At 38.2% G+C, this 16,735-nt stretch overlaps 1 protein-coding gene across 8 annotated transcripts in view; it reads right to left on the bottom strand.

The window, feature by feature from the left end:
- The window catches only part of MSRB3 (methionine sulfoxide reductase B3), a 207,927-nt gene that overhangs the window by 73,671 nt on the left and 117,521 nt on the right, over positions 1–16,735 (bottom strand). The window lies entirely within an intron of this gene.

Below are 16,735 nucleotides of genomic sequence, written 5' to 3'. Positions count from 1 at the left end.
AATTTTTTTGGCTATAATTCCAAAAACACAAGCAACAAAGGCAAAAATAGATAGCATTGTATCAACTAAAAAGTTTCTGCACAGCAAAGGAAACAACAAAGAGACAACCTATAGGATAGAAGAAAATCTTTGCAAACCTCATATCTGATAAGAGTGTAATATACAAAACATAACATAAGGAACTCCAACAAGTCAATAATAAGAAAACAAATAACCCAATTTAAAAATAGGCAAAGGACTTGATAGATAACTTCCCCAAACCCTGTCTCTACTAAAAATACAAAAATTAGATGGGTGTGGTGACTTGCTCCTGTAATCCCAGCTACTTGGGAGGCTGAGGGAGGAGAATCACTTGAACCTGGGAGGTAGAGGCTGCAGTGAGCCAGGATCGTGCCATTGCACTCCAGCCTGGGTGACAAGCAAAACTCCATCCCAAGATCCAGTGAAGATGTGGAGAAAAGGGAACCTTTGTACACTGTTGGTGAGAATGTAAATTAGCACAGCCATCATGATAAAAAATTGAAAATAGATCTACCATATGATCCAGCAACCCACTACTGAGTATATATCCAAAGGAAATGAAATCAGTCTGTTGAGATATCTGCACTCCCATGTTTATTGCAGCATTATTCACAATAACTAAGATGTGGGAATCAACCTAAATGTCCATCAGTAGATGAACGGATAGAGAATGCGGTATATAATCACACAAGGAAATGACATTCATCCTTTATAAAGAAGAAAATCCTGTCATTTGAACAACTTAGAAGAACCTGAAGGATGTTATGTTAATTGAAACAAACCAGGCACAGAAAGACAAATACCACATGATCTAACTTATATATGGGATCTAATAAAGTTCAACTCATAAAAACAGAGTAGAATGGTGGTTACCAAGGGTAAGGGGAAGGAGTTTGGGGAGATGTTGGTCAAATACACAAAATTTCAGTTAGGAGAAATAAGTTCAAGAGACCTATTGTACATCATGGTGACTACAGTAAATAACCACCTATTGTATGCTTGAGAATTGCTAAGAGAGTAGATTTTAAGTATTTTCACCAAAAATAATAAGTATGTGAGGTAATGCATATGTTAAAAATAGCTTGATTTAGCCATTCCACAACATATACCTATATCAGAACACCATGTTGTACACCATAATTATATACAATTTTTACTTGTCAGTTAAAAAAGGAAATTAACAAAAGAAAATAAGCTATTTTAATCTATTATCTTCTTATTAACACAGTAAAGGTTAGAGATAGAGTTCTCAAGGAGTATTCCTCATTTTCCTACCTGCTAATGTCATTAATTCCCTTAATGAGGGGCAAACACCAATTAGACTAAGTATGATAGGACAAATATCTGAGGCAGAGGTAAAATGCTGATTACAATTCATAATAAAAATAAATAAACCATGATCTTATAGTTGAACAAATGTGTCTTGATTTGGAAAGTAGTAAAGAGGGTCTTCTAGAATCAGAAAGTAAACTAGAATCTATTAAAAAGGACACAGTACTTTTCATTTTATTAAAGAAAGAGGTGCATTGTGTCTGTAGTGCTTCTGTTGTCTGAGCAGGGGATAAAATGGATCATATATGTGACTTTACCAATACAAACCAAGATGTACTGAAACCCAAGCAGGGCCAAAATAGAAAGAGAATCCAAGGCTACACACTATCGAGTTGGCAATAGAAGGGCAACTGTAGGCCTTCACGTTTCCCCACCAGTACCTGTTCCTATCTTAAGTGTCACAAAGGATTACCTGCTAAGTAACAACAGTTAGGTCAACTATGGACTGCATATATGATGGTGGTATCGTAATATTATAATGGAGCTGAAAAATTCCTATCACCTAGTGACATCTTAGCCATTGTAACGTCTTAGTGCAATGCATTACCTTTTCTATGTTTAGATCTGTTCAGATACATAAAGACTTACCAGTTACAACTGCCTACAGTGTTCAGTACAGTAACATGTTGTGCAGGTTTGTAGCCTAAAAGCAATAGGCTATACCACAGAGCCCAGGTGTGTAGTAGGCTATCCCATCTAGGTTTGTATATGCTCTCCAATGTTCACACAATGACAAAATCACCTAATGACAGACTTCTTCAGACGTATTCCCATCATTAAGCAACACATCTGTACATTGTTACATGGGGTCACAAAGAGTCCTGCAATACCTAATGGATAGGTGTTTTTCAAATTCCAGGACTCTGTTTAGAACGAGGAAATAGAATCACAACCAGGGTAAGTCTTCCTGTGTTCTGAGCAGTGGAGAAGAGATGTATGTACACAGGCAAAAATGATATGAAGCTAGCAATTAATGGGGAACGTTTCCCCAGGTGTTGATTTAGAAACGGGAAAAAACAAAGGCAAAGTTGTACCAAAGGACTGGCTTCCTTTAAGATGTATCCAAGTTGACTAAGACAACAAGCAAACCATTTGTAAGATGCTTCTGGGCTGCTTCATGCCTTATCCTCTGTAACTGTTGACCCACTTTGTATATATAGTGAACTTTGTCCACCTCCCTGGAGACCCCACCTTACCCAAGCACACACACAAATAGTGCCAGATTTTGACTTGGCATTGCTCTCTGGACTTTGATCTGGTGGCCAGGGATGCAATCCTTAGGTGTTGGTCTTAGAGTTTGCAAACCACAACTTGGCACTATAAGCCTGCCAGGGGCAGAAGTGAGGGTTAAATCCATCAGTCTTTTAAGGTCATGCAGTGCAGTTGATCTAGGATGGGGCTGGTAAACCCTTCCAGGGATTATTCAGTCTACTTTTTTTTCAGTCTAATTTTTGGACGAGAAAACAGAAGAGAATCACACCCTTGACACAACGGTAGAAGCATATTGAGTATACAACCTTATATTTTACCAGTTCAACAAATGCTTATTCCAATTTCCCTAAATTCTCTTGTAAGACCAGCAGAAATTTCAATCTTGTGCCTCAGGACCTACACGGTCTGAAACAGGGTTGATCAGGACCCTAACCCAGGTGCTATCTATGGGATATATGAATCTGTCCTTCCTGTAGGTTGCTAGCTACAAACTTCAAGAGTCTATGGCCTTCTATCAAACATCTCTCAAAACTCCATACAGCCATCTGAGGCTGCTGTCAGAACAGGTGGAGAGACTCTAAATCAGCTTTCTCATAGCTCATGGAAAGAAATTCCTCTCTTGAGAAACCAGGAAATTCAGTAAAATTGCAATGACCTCACTTGGAAGCAGAGGGGTTTGGTCAAATTATAAAGCATCCTAAAGAGTATGAGCTTACCACTTTTGCTTGGAAGATACTGTTGTCTTCTTGAATTTCCTCCTATCTCACAGCTGCTCCCTCCCTGTATCCTTTGCAGGTTCCTCCTCTTTCCCCAACTTCTAAATATTGCAATGCCCCCAGGCTGACTCTGATCCTGATCTCTAACGAAAGCCTTTCCCCAGTGGTTATCTTAGTCACTCTCAGGGCTTTATATATCACCTGTATATCTTATGACTCTCAAATTTTTATCTCTAATTTTCTCTTCTAAACTCCAACATTTATATAACATTTCCATGGGGACGACTCATAAGCACCTCTAAAATAACACGTTCAAAACTGAATTACTGATTTCCCTCACCACTCCCCCAGGCCCCACCTGAACTTATTCCACCTGAAATCTTCTTCATTTTAATTGCTGCAACTTCATATTTCTGGTTGCTGAGGCCAGAAACCTTGAGGTTTTCCTCGACTCCTTTCTCACACAACTCATTTCCTATTGGGAAATACCATTGGCTCCATGTTTAAATTACAGTCACGTGTTGCTTACTGATGGGGATGTGTTCTGAGAAATGTGCTGTTAGCCTATTTTGTTGTTATATAAACGTCACAGAGTAAATTTACATAAACATAGACGGTATACCTGCTACACACCTCAACTACATGCTATCGCCCATTGCTCCTAGGCTACAAACCTGCACGGCATGTTGCTGTACTGAATACAGCAGGTGATTGTAGCACAATCGTAAGTATTTGTGTATCTAAACATATCTAAACATAGAAAAAGTAAAGCAAAAATATGGTATTATAATCTTATGGGACCACCATTGTTATATGTGGTCCAGTCATTGACTGAAATGTGATTATGAGATGCATGACTGTGCATCTGGAAATCTACCATACCTCATTCCTATAGCTGCTACCATCTGATGTGGGCCACCATTCTCCCCAGGCCGTATTACTGTAACAGCCTTCTAATTATTCTCTCTGCTTTCACATGTGGCTCTCTATAGCCTATTCTGTATATAACAGCCAAAGTGAGCTTTTAAAGATAGAAGTCATACCATGTCACTCCTCTATTCAAAACCATCTGGTGGTTTCCTGTTTTACTCAGAGTAAAATCCAATGTGTTCACAGTGGCCTAAAATGCCCTAAAGGACCTGACCTTCATTTCCTCTCTGACCTCCTGCTACCCTCCTCCACCTCCCTCAACTACAGCAATACTGGCCTGCTTCTCTGTTCTTCTTAAAAACCAGGTATACATTTATCATAAGGCCTTTGTACCATTTTCCTCCAGGATATCTACATTGTCAGCTTCCCTTTCTTCTGCATATGTTTGCTTAGATGTCTTCTTCTCCCTAAGACATATTCTGACCTATTGAAACTGTGACTGTACCCTGTCTTCCCTAGCATTCCCAATCCCCCTTACTCTGCTGGGTTTTTTTTAATAGCAGTTACCTCCTAATATGTTATAAAATGTAGATATTTAGTATGTATTTCTTTAATTGTTTGCCTGTCTCCTGCCCCCATCTAGAATTTAAGACCCACAAGTGTGGAGATTTTTATCTGTTTTGTTTACTAATGTACATCAAGCACCAATAACAGTGATTGTCACATAGTAAAGCACTGAAAAAATATTTAGGATTACTGAATGAGGGATGAAATTAATCTATGAAGAAAGACTAGAGTTCACAGAGCAAAAGAAGAGAATAAGCTAAAACAGGAACGAGAACATCTCAGAGCCAAAGAACTGTACTAAAAAGTTATCCCAAGTTATTATACCCTTTACTGAGGGCTGTCAGGCAACAACTAATCAGGCATTTGCTTTTATCACAGGAGACCAGGCAACCAAGCAAAGAAGGATGCTGACCTCAAGAGTATTTATGACAAAGCACCTACTATCTGCTAGATATTCATGGAGTTGGCATAAAGATGATGGAAGCAAATATCTTGGCCCTTCCACATAAGAGATATATGCCACTAAACACTGGTAGCTTAAGCCTGCCTTTTCTCTCAGTCAGGAGATGGGTTCATCTTAATACCTTATGTACATTCTGACCTTTTAGCAATTTGAAGAGACACTGTTGACATAGGGTAAGCACTAATTACCAAGAGGTGAGTGTAGGCTTTCTTAAGAACAACTGATATGGTTTGGCTCTGTGTCTGCATCCAAATCTCATCTTGAATTGTAATCGCCATAAACCCCACGTGTCAAGGGAGGAACCAGATGGAGGTAACTGAATCGTGGGGGCAGTTTCCCCCATGCTGTTCTCATGATAGCAAGTGAGTTCTCAGAGATCTGATGGTTTTATAAAGGGCTCTTCCCCCCTCACTCAGCACTTCTCCTTCCTGCCACCTTGTGAAGAAAGTGCCTTGCTTCCCCTTTACCTTCCACCATGATTGAAGGTTCCTGAGGCCTCCCCAACCATGCTAAACTGTGAGTCAATTAATCCTCCTTCCTTTATAAATTACCCAGTTTCGGACAGTTCTTTATAGCAGCATGAGAATGGACTAATAGAACAACTTACCATAGAGACTGCCAAACCATACACCTCTCAAAGAGTGGGAAAGAAAATTACTAGGTTGGTGCAAAAGTAATTGCGTTTTTGCCATTCTTTCAATAGCAAAAACTACAACTACTTTTGCACCAACATAAGAGTATTATCCAGAGGGTACAGTGATCAATGTAATTACACAGAGCTAGCTGTATTTTTAATATGTTGTTTAATAAGAAAGATGCACCTATTAAAACATCATTTTCAATCTTAACTATTGAGCCCAACTTAATTATGATGGTCTTGAGTTCCTTTGAATACAGCACACAATTTGAAAGTCCACAACGGGCATGTGGCATGACACCTCCTGAAGGGGATAGGTGAAGGAGAAATAAACTACTTATTCTTCTATTAGTGCCATAAGATGGGAATATACACAACACTGCAAGTACTAGGGTGGTTGTTTTTGCACATTTTCAGTGAAAGCAACCTTAATTTTTTTTTATAGCTTCAGTGTCTAATAAGATGGCTCTTGTTTAAAGGAAATCTGCCAAGTTATTGAATAGGAAAATCTTGAACCGGCTTAACCACGTAAAGAAATAACTGAAATTAAAAATAAAGTTAAAATTAAAAGGGCTTGAAATTGAGTGAAAATATGACTATAGTCATACAAAGTGTGGTCTCATGAACACAGCCCTGGATTCTTCAATAGGTTCTCCCACATAAGATCTTGAGTAAGCTATATGCTGCCTGTCTAAGCTTATTATTTGTAAAATGAGAGTGTTGTACTATATGATCTTTTATGCTCCCTTTTCAAGCACTAGCATTCTGTTCCTGTAAAAACAAATAATGAAAAATCACATCCTATGTTTTTTATATACATATAAATCTATATATTAAATAAATCTATATAAAAACATAAGTATATAATATAAATTTATAGTCATATTACACATATTATATTTTAGTATATATTAATATAAATATATGGTATATATATTATAAATCTAGCTTAATTCTGCATTAATAGACTGAATAGCAATACAACAGTGATTCTATCTTACTTCTATTTCATCAATAACCAATGCTTTTTTGCCTTCTATAAGGCATGAATGATTGAATGCCTGAAAACTACAAACAGCTTATAAAGAGAATTTCATGAGGATTTAACTGTTTGCTAATCTAACGATGATAAAGATATGGTGATTATTGCAAGTTTTTCAAAGGTAAAAGAGTACAAATTTTACATTCATTTCTACATGTGAGGTTTTAAAAAGGAGATCTGAGTATAATGGGTAGCATATGTACAAAAGTTGCACTGGTGGTCATAGGAAGGACATATTTTATTCAACCACAGAATAGACAGACATGTAAAACATATAAAAAGTAACAACACAAGTAAGACTTCCCCAAGAAAGGCTCACATTCCCATTCCTCTAAACTTTTGGAAGAGAAAAATGTCACTAATCAAAAAAACAAGTAAGGTCTTCATGGTATATTCAGAGCTGGAAACACCCGTTTATTCACTTGATGTATGTCCCACTTCAATAATTGCCACTGTTATGTAAGTAGGAAAAGAAACTTAGTAAAAGTATACACTGAATCTGAAAAAAGCCCTCTATTTACTGAGCTTTATTTACATATTTGAAAAGTATACCTAAATGAAAACCTACACAAAGAGTATTCAACACATTCCCAAGACATTAAACAAAATGAGAATAAGATTATATATCAAATATGCTACCCCATAAAAGGGTGGCAGTAGGGGAGTTTCACAGAGGGAAAGGTACATGTGAAAAGGCCAGAGAGGGCAGCAAATATAACTTATATATTCATTAATTTCACATCATTCCGTTTATTTCTGCTTTGGTCACTGTTTAAAAATATACAAACAGTAACAGCCAGAAATGATTGACTGTTTACTAAATTATGACAGATATTATGCTAAACCTTTTAAGTAATTTCTCTCAACAACCCCATGAAGTTGGCACTATTGTTTTATATCAGTTTTAGCAAGAGCTAAAAGTTATTAAGCAATTTCCCAAGATTACATAATGAGCAAGTGGCTGAGCTGGGGTTTCTTTTTTGAGACAGAGTCTTGCTCTGTCACTCAGGCTGGAGTGTAGTGGTGTGATCTTAGCTCACTGCAGCCTCAACCTCCTAGGCTCCAGCAAGCCTCCCACCTCAGCCCCCCAAGTAGCTGTGACTATAGGTGCACGCCACAACACTCAGCTAATTTTTTTTATTTTTTTGTAGAGACAGGGTTTCACTATGTTGTCCAGGCTGGCCTCAAGTGATCCGCCTGCCTCGGCCTCCCAACGTGCTGGAATTATAGGCATGAGTCACCACACCTGGCCTGTGCTGGAGTTTGAATACAAAGTCCATGCTCCTAACCATTTTCCTAACAAAATGCCAACAAGCATTGATCTGCTGCCAAAGAGAAAACAACATAAATAAATCTAAAAACATATCAACCAGATAAAATAAGATGATCTAATATCCTTAATATATAAAGCGATCTTACAAAGCAACAAAGTATACAAATACCCCAATAGAAAAATACACAAATGACATAAACTGGCAATACATGAAATAAAAAAAGTTGAATAATTACATTATAAAATTTAAACTAAATAATTAAATAATGCAATTAAAACATAAATGACAAACTAGGTTTCAAATACAACACGCCAGATATCATAAAGAATGAAAATATTCAATATTGAAAAAAGAGGGAATGGAAAAATTGAAACACCCATAAAATCCAGATGGAAGTTAAATCAGCACAAATCTTCTGGAAAACAATTTGGTAACAATTACCAAAAGTGTTTATAACAAGACATGGAAGTACTCATTACCACTCCTGTTCTGATTCTAAGCATTCTGTTTCTTAAAAATCAGAATATAAAGCTTAAGTAGATGACTTACTAAGAAACAGCTATGATAAATAAAACTCATAAAAGTTATTTTATACTATATCTAGATAACTCTTGATAATATGGCTTTGAAGTATAATGTAACACACAAAAAGGATTGTATAGATGGATGAGGTATTTTGTTAAGAAAAAATTACTAATAATCTGGAAGCAAATTCTCAATTATTTTAAAGAACCTGAAAAGGCAAAAGAGAGGAAAAGGTAAAATTATACAGTCATAATGCCACATAATGACATTTCAGTCAACAACTGGAACCACAGATACAACAGTGGTCCCCTAAGATTATAATGCCATATTTTGACTATACTTTTTCTATGTTTAGATATGTTTAGATACACAAATACGTAACAGCGTGCTACAATTATCTACAGTATTCAATACAGTAATATGGGATACAGATTGGTAGCCTAGGAGCAATAGACTATATTATATAGCCTAGGTGTGTAGTAGGCTACACCGTCTAGGTTTAAGTACACTCTATGATGTTTGCACAATGACAAAATTGCCTAACAAAGCGTTTCTCAGAATGTATTCTGATGATTACATTATTCATGACAGTGTGTATGTGTATGTATGTGTGTATATATACACACACAAACACACACACACATATATATATAGATATATAGGTATAATATGTATTTTGTGTATATATATATAATATGTTACTGTAATTAACAGATTGCTGGGGGTTCAGTGTGAACAAGTTTAAGACTTTAAAACTCCAGAGAGGCCCATTTTTGGAAAGAGGGGACACACTTTCATACGTTTTACCTCTAGAAGCCCTACCAGGTTGTCACAGTGAAGATCAGAGAAAAGTCCCCTTGCGATTCCAGCAGGGGGAAGGGGAAAGTACCCATTTTAAAATACACCCAGATGATTGTGTTATGTTTAACAAGGCCTGCCCTCATGAGAAAGTATTTTACCAGAGCCTAATCAATTTGTCATTTATTAGAGCCTAATCAATCTCGGAGAAAGAAAATACCCAACTCCAGCCCACTCCAGCCTTCTCCGTTGGGGAAAGGAAATAACCAATCCTGGCCCTTTCTAGCTTTGTTGTCTCATCAAACGGGGAAGGGTGAGACTGAGAAGTCACAGCCCAAGGGCGCAGGCTCACTGAAAGTCAGAGACATAATTATGGGTCTATAGAATGTACTCCCCATCCCCATATCTTACCACAAGATCAGAAGGGCTCCTGTATAATCACAAAAGATTACAACTGAAAGAACTACACATCTCAAACCATATTTAAGAAGTCTCTAGCCACAGAAAATAGTGAATGCAGTCTACCTCCTAGTCAGATAAACATGAAACTTCACACTAAAGGCCTACTACCTCAGATCCTTTTATCCAGTATATCACATTCAGCTTTCAACAAAAAAAAGATAAGGCCGGTGGCTGACGCCTGTAATCCCAGCACTTTGGGAGGCCGAGGTGGGTGGATCACGAGGTCAGGAGTTCGAGACCAGCCTGGCCAATACGGTGAAATCCCATCTCGACTAAAAATACAAAAATTAGCTGGGCATAGTGGCAGGCACCTGTAATCCCAGCTACTCGGGAGGCTGAGTCAGGAGAATTGCTTCAACCGGGGAGGTGGAGGTTGCAGTGAGCTGAGATCACACCATTACACTCCAGCCTGGGTGACAGAGTAAGACACCATCTCAAAAAAAAAAAAAAAAAAAAAAGCATACTAGAAGACAAAAGCACATTTTGAAGAGATAGAGCAAGCATCAGAACCAGACTCAGATAGGGCAGAGATTTTCTAATAATCAGACCAGGAATTTAAAACAACTATAGTTAACATGCTCTAATGGAAAAAAACAAGCAAAGTTGCAAGAACAGATGATAATGTAAGCAAAGCAATGGAAACTCTAAGAAAGAATCAAAGAAAAATGCCAGAAATCAAAAGCACTGTGGCAAAAATGAAGAGTCCTTTTTATGCGCTCATCAACAGACTAGACACAACTGAGGAAAGAATCCGGGAGTTTAAAGAAAGGTCAATAGAAACCTCCAAAACAATAAATGCAAAGGGAAAAAAGTGAAAAAGACAGAATAGAATATCTAAGAACTGTGGGATAATTTTAAAGGGGTATCACATTTATTTAATAGGAATAGCAGAAGGAGCAGACAAAAAGGAACACAGAAAATGTTTAAAGTAATAATGGCTGAGGATTTTCCAAAATTAATGACAGACACCAAACCATATATCCAGGAAGCTCAGAGAATACCAAGAAGGATAAATACCAAAAAAAAACTATGTCTGGCAATATCGTATTCAAATTGCAGAAATCAAAGACAGAGAAATTTTTGAAAGAAGCCAGAAGGGAAAAAACACTTTACCTATGGCTGGAACAAGGATAAGAATTATGTCAGACTTCTCCTCAAAAACCATACAATGAAGAGAGCAGAGTGAAATATTTAAAGTGTTAAAAGAAAAAAAAAAAAAACACCAGGACAGAATACTGTACCCTGAAAGATTTTAAATTGAGAAAAAAAGTGAGAAAGTAATAAAGACTTTCTTAGACAGAAAAAAAAAAAAATTGAGGTTTTTCAAAACCATTTATTGAAAAGACTGTCCTTTCCCCATTGTGTGTTTTTGGCATCTATGTCAAAAGTCAATAGACTATAAATGCATAGATTTAGTTCTGGACTCTCTACACTGCTCCATTGGTCTATGTGTCTGTTTTTATACTAGTACTATGATGTTTTGATTAGTATAGTGTCTTAGCCCATTCCCACTGCTATAACAAAATATCTTAGACCAGATAATTTTATAAAGAACAGAAATTTATTTCTCACAGTTCTGGAGGCTGGGAAGTCCAAGATCAAGGCACTGGCAGATTAAATTTCTAATGAGGGCTGGCTCTCTCTGCTTCCAAGATAGTGCCTTGGGTGCCAGGTCCTCACATAGTGTAACACAAAAAGGCAAAACGGGCCTAGCTAGTTCCCTCTAATTCTTGTATAAGGCATTAATCCTACACTTGAAGGCAGAGCTTCCTAAATGACCCCAGCTCTTAACATTATGGCATTGGGGATTAAGTTTCAACATAAATATTGGGGAGGATACAAACATTTAAACCATAGCATAGATTTGTAGTAAATTTTGAAACCAGGTGGTGTGATGCTGCAATCTTTGTTCCTTTTGCTCAAGATTGCTTTGGTTATTCAGGGTCTCTTGTGCTTCCATATAAATTTTAAGGTTTTTTTTTCTATTTCTGTGAAAAATGTTATTTGGATTTTGAAAGACATTGCATTGACTCTGTAGATAGTTTTGGGTATACGGACATTTTAACAATATTAATTCTTCCAACCCATGAACACAGGATATTTTTCTTTCTAATTGTTCTTCAATTCCTTTCATGAATGTTTTATAGTTTTCAGTGTACAGAACTTTCACTTCTTTGGTTAAATTTATTCCTAAGTATTTTAGCTTTTTAGTAGCTATGGCAAATGGGATAGTTTTCTTGATTTCTTTTTTGGATAGTTTGTTGTTAGATTATAGCCATGTGGCAGAATGAAACTGGACTCATCTCACACCATATGCAAAAACAACTCAGACTGGATTAAAGACCTAAATGTAAAACTTGAAACTGTAAAACTACTTGAACAAAACACAGAGAGAAAGTTTGATGACACTCGTCTGGACAGTGTGTTTTGGATATGACTCCAAAAACACAGGCAACAAAAGAAAAATAAACAAATGGGATCACATCAAACTAAAAAGCTCCTGCAAAGAAAAGAAAGCAATCAACAGAGTGAAGAGACAACCTACAGAACAAGAGAAAATATTTACAAATTTTATATCTGATAAGAAGTTAATATCCAAAATATATAAAAAACTCAAACTAAATAATAAGAAAATAAATAACCCAATTTAAAAATGAGCAAAAGACATGAATAGATATTTCTCAAATGTAGACATACAAATGGCCAACAAATATATGAAAAAAATGCTCAACATCACTAATCATCAGGAAAATGCAAACCCAAACCACAATGAGATGTCATCTCATACCTGCTAGGATGGCTATTATCAAAAAGGTGAAAGATAAAAAGTGTTGGTAAGAATGTGGAGAGAAGGGAACATGGTACACTGTTGGTGGGAATGTAAATTAGTATAGACCTTACAGAAAACAGTATTGAGGTTCCCCTAAAAATAAAAAACAACTACCATATGATCCAGAAATCCCATTACTGGGGTACGTATCCAAAAAATATGAAGTCAGTATGTTGAAGAGATAATTGCGCCTCTAGGTACACTACAGCATTAATCATAATAGCCAAGATATGGAATGGAATTATATTGTTGTCTTTCAATGAATGACTGGATAAGGAATATGTGGTATATATATATGATATATATATATATGATAGAATACTATTCGGCCTTAAAAAAGAAAGAAACTCTGTCATTAGAGACAACAACATAGACGAACCTAGAGGACATTATGTAAACTTAAGCCAGGAACAGAAAGACAAATACTGCATGATCTCACTTACATGTGGGATCTTAAAAAGTTGAATTTATAGAAGTTAAGTAAGCCAGGCATGGTGGCTCATGCCTGTAATCCCTGTACTTTGGGAGGCTGAGGCAGGCAGATCACTTGAGGTCATGAGTTCAAGACTAGCCTGGTCAACATGGTGAAACCTGTCTCTACGAAAAATACAAAAAAATTAGCCAGGCATGGTGGCGCACACCTGTAATCCCAGAGACTTCGGAGGCTGAAGCAGGAGAATTGCTTGAACCCAGGAGGCTTTCAGTAAGCCAAGACTGCACCACTGCACTCCAGCCTGGGCAACAGAGTGAGACTGTCTAAAAAAAAAAAAAAAAAGTTGAGTAGAATGTTAGTTATCAGGGGCTGGTAGTCAGGGGTTGGGAGGAATTGGGGAAACGGGCAAAGTATACAAAATTTCAGTTATACTGAAAGAACAAGTTCTAGAGCTCTATTGTGCAACATGAAGACAATAATTAATAACAAGGTATTGTATACTTGAGAAAATTGCAAAGAGAGTAGATTTTAAGTGTTCTGATCACAAAGAAGTGGTATGTATATATTAATTAGCTTGACTTAGTCATTCCACAATGTATACATATTTCAAAACATCATGCTATACACCACATAGAAAAAAAATTTTTTTAATTGAAGTAATTTGTTACCAGTAACCTGACTTGCAAGAAATGTTAAAAGACATTCTTCAGAGAAAAGGAAAATGATATAAATCAGAAACTCAGATCTATGTAAACAAAGAGCATTAGGAGGAATAAATGTAGGTAAGAAATGTTTTTCTTTTCTTATTCTATCTAATGGCTAGCAGTTTGTTCATAATAGTAATAGTAAATACAAGTAAATCACTTGCATTCAGTGTTTATAATTTACCGATGAGTGAAATGAATGACAGCAATGACAAAAGGAATGAGAAGAAATATTTGGGAATATTCTGCAATAAGGCATTTTGTTACCCATAAAGTGGTATGGTGTTATTTGAAAGTGGGTTTGGATTAGCTGTAAATGTATATTGCAAACTCCAGGGCAACCACTAAAAAAGTTAACAAGAGCTGGGCACAGTGGCACACCTATAGTCCCAGCTATTTGAAAAGGTGAAGCAAGAAAATAACTTGAGCACAGGAATTTGAGATTGTGGTGCACTATGATTGTACTTGTGAATAGCACCTGCCCTCAGTCTGGGCAACATGGTGAAACTCCATCTCTAAAAAAGAAAAAGAGGTGGCTGGCAAGATGGCCAAATAGGAACAGCTTTGGTCTGCAGCTTCCAGCAAGATCAATGCAGAAGGCAGGTGATTTCTGCATTTCCAACTGAGGTACCTGGCTCATCTCATTGGGACTGGTTAGACAGTGGGTGCAGCCCATGGAGGGGGAGCCGAAGCAAGGTGGGGTGTCACTTGACCCAGGAAGCAGAAGAGGTCAGGGAACTCCCTCCCCTAGCCAAGGGAAGCCATGAGGGACTGTGCCATGAGGAACGCTGCACTCTGGCACAGATACTGCGCATTTTCCATGGTCTTCGCAACCCACAGACCAGGAGATTACCTCAGGTGCCTACACCACCAGGGCCCCGAGATTCAAGCACAAAACTGGGTGGCCATTTGGGCAGACACCAAGCTGCTGCAGGAGCTTTTTTTCATACCCCAGTGGCACCCAGAACACGAGTGAGACAGAACTGTTCTCTCCCCGGAAAGTGGGCTGAAGCCAGGGAGCCAAGTGGTCTAGCTCAGTGGATCCCACCCCCATGGAGCCCAGCAAGTTAAGATCCACTGGCTCAAAATTCTTGCTGCCAGCACAGCAGTCTGAAGTTGAACTGGGAAGCTTGAGCTTGGTGGGGGAGGGGTGTCCACCATTACTGAGGCTTGAGTAGGCAGTTTTCCCCTCACAGTGTAAACAAAGCCGCCAGAAAGTTCAAACTTGGCAGAGCCCACCACAACTTGGCAAAGCCACTGTAGCCAAGACTGCCTGTCTAGATTCCTCCTCTCTGGGCAGGGAATCTCTGAAAGAAAGGCAGCAGCCCCAGTCAGGGGCTTACAGATAAAACTCCCATCTCCCTGGGACAGAGCACCTGGGGGAAGGAGCTGCTGTGGGCACAGCTTCAGCAGACTTAAACGTTCCTGCCTGCCAGCTCTGAAGAGAGCAGCAGATCTTCTGGAACAGTGCTTGAGCTTTGCAAGGGACAGACTGCCTCCTCAAGTGAGTCCCTGAACCCCATGCGTCCTGAATGGGAGACACTTCTCAGCAGAGGTCGACAGACACCTCATACAGGAGAGCTCTGGCTGGCATCTGGCCAGCGCCCCTCTGGGATGTAGCTTCCAGAGGAATGAACAGGCAGAAGTCTTTGCTGTTCTGCAGCCTCCGCTAGTGATACCCAGGCAAACAGGGTCTGGAGTGGACCTCCAGCAAACTCCAGCAGACTTGCAGCAGAGGAGCCTGAATGTTAGAAGAAAAACTAACAGGGAGGAATAGCATCAACATCAAAAGGATGTCCACACCAAAACCCCATCCAAAGGTCACCAACATCAAAGACCAAAGGTAGATAAATCCATGAAGACGGGGAAAAACCAGCATAAAAAGGCTGAAAATTCCAAAAACCAGAATGCCTCTTCTCCTCCAAAGGATCACAACTTTTTGCCAGCAAGAAAACAAACTGGATGGAGAATGAGTTTGATGAATTGACAAAAGTAGGATTCAGAAGGTGGGTAATAATAAACTCCTCTGAGCTAAAGAAGCATGTTCTAATCCAATGTAAGGAAGCTAAGAACCTTGAAAAAAGGTTACAGGAACTGCTAACTAGAATAACCAGTTTAGAGAAGAATATAAGTGACCCCGATGGACCTGAAAAACACAGTGCAAGAACTTCGTGAAGCATATACAAGTATCAATAGCCAAATCGATCAAGTGGAAGAAAAGATATCAGTGATTGAAGATCAACTTAATGAAATAAAGCATGAAGACAAGATTAGAGACAAAAGAGTGAAAAGGAATGAATAAAGCCTCCAAAAAATATGGGACTATACGAAAAGACCCAACCTACGTTTGACTGGTGTACCCGAAAGTGATGGGGAGAATGGAACTAAGTTGGAAAACACTCTTCAGGAAAATATCCAGGAGAACTTCCCCAAACTAGCAAGCCAGGCCAACATTCAAATTCAGGAAATACAGAGAACACCACAAAGATACTCCTTGAGAAGAGCAACCCCAAGACACATAATCGTCAGATTCACCAAGGTTGAAATGAAGGAAAAAATGTTAAGGGCAGCCAGAGAGAAAGGTCAGGTTACTCACAAAGGGAAGCCCATCAGACTAACAGCAGATCTCTCTGCAGAAACTCTACAAACCAGAAGAGAGTGGGGGCCAATATTTAACATTCTTAAAGAAAAGAATTTTAAACTGAGAATTTCATATCCAGGCAGACTAAGTAAGCTTCATAAGCAAAGGAGAAATAAAATCCTTTACAGACAAGCAAAATCTGAGAGATTTTGTCACCACCAGGATTGCCTTATAAGAGCTCCTGAAGGAAGTACTAAATATGGAAAGG

The sequence above is a fragment of the Pongo pygmaeus genome, chromosome 10 (genome assembly GCF_028885625.2).
Source record: "Pongo pygmaeus isolate AG05252 chromosome 10, NHGRI_mPonPyg2-v2.0_pri, whole genome shotgun sequence".
Taxonomy (NCBI): Eukaryota; Metazoa; Chordata; class Mammalia; order Primates; family Hominidae; genus Pongo; species Pongo pygmaeus.
Note: the sequence above shows the minus strand (reverse complement) of the source record. Positions and strands in the feature narration are given on the sequence as shown.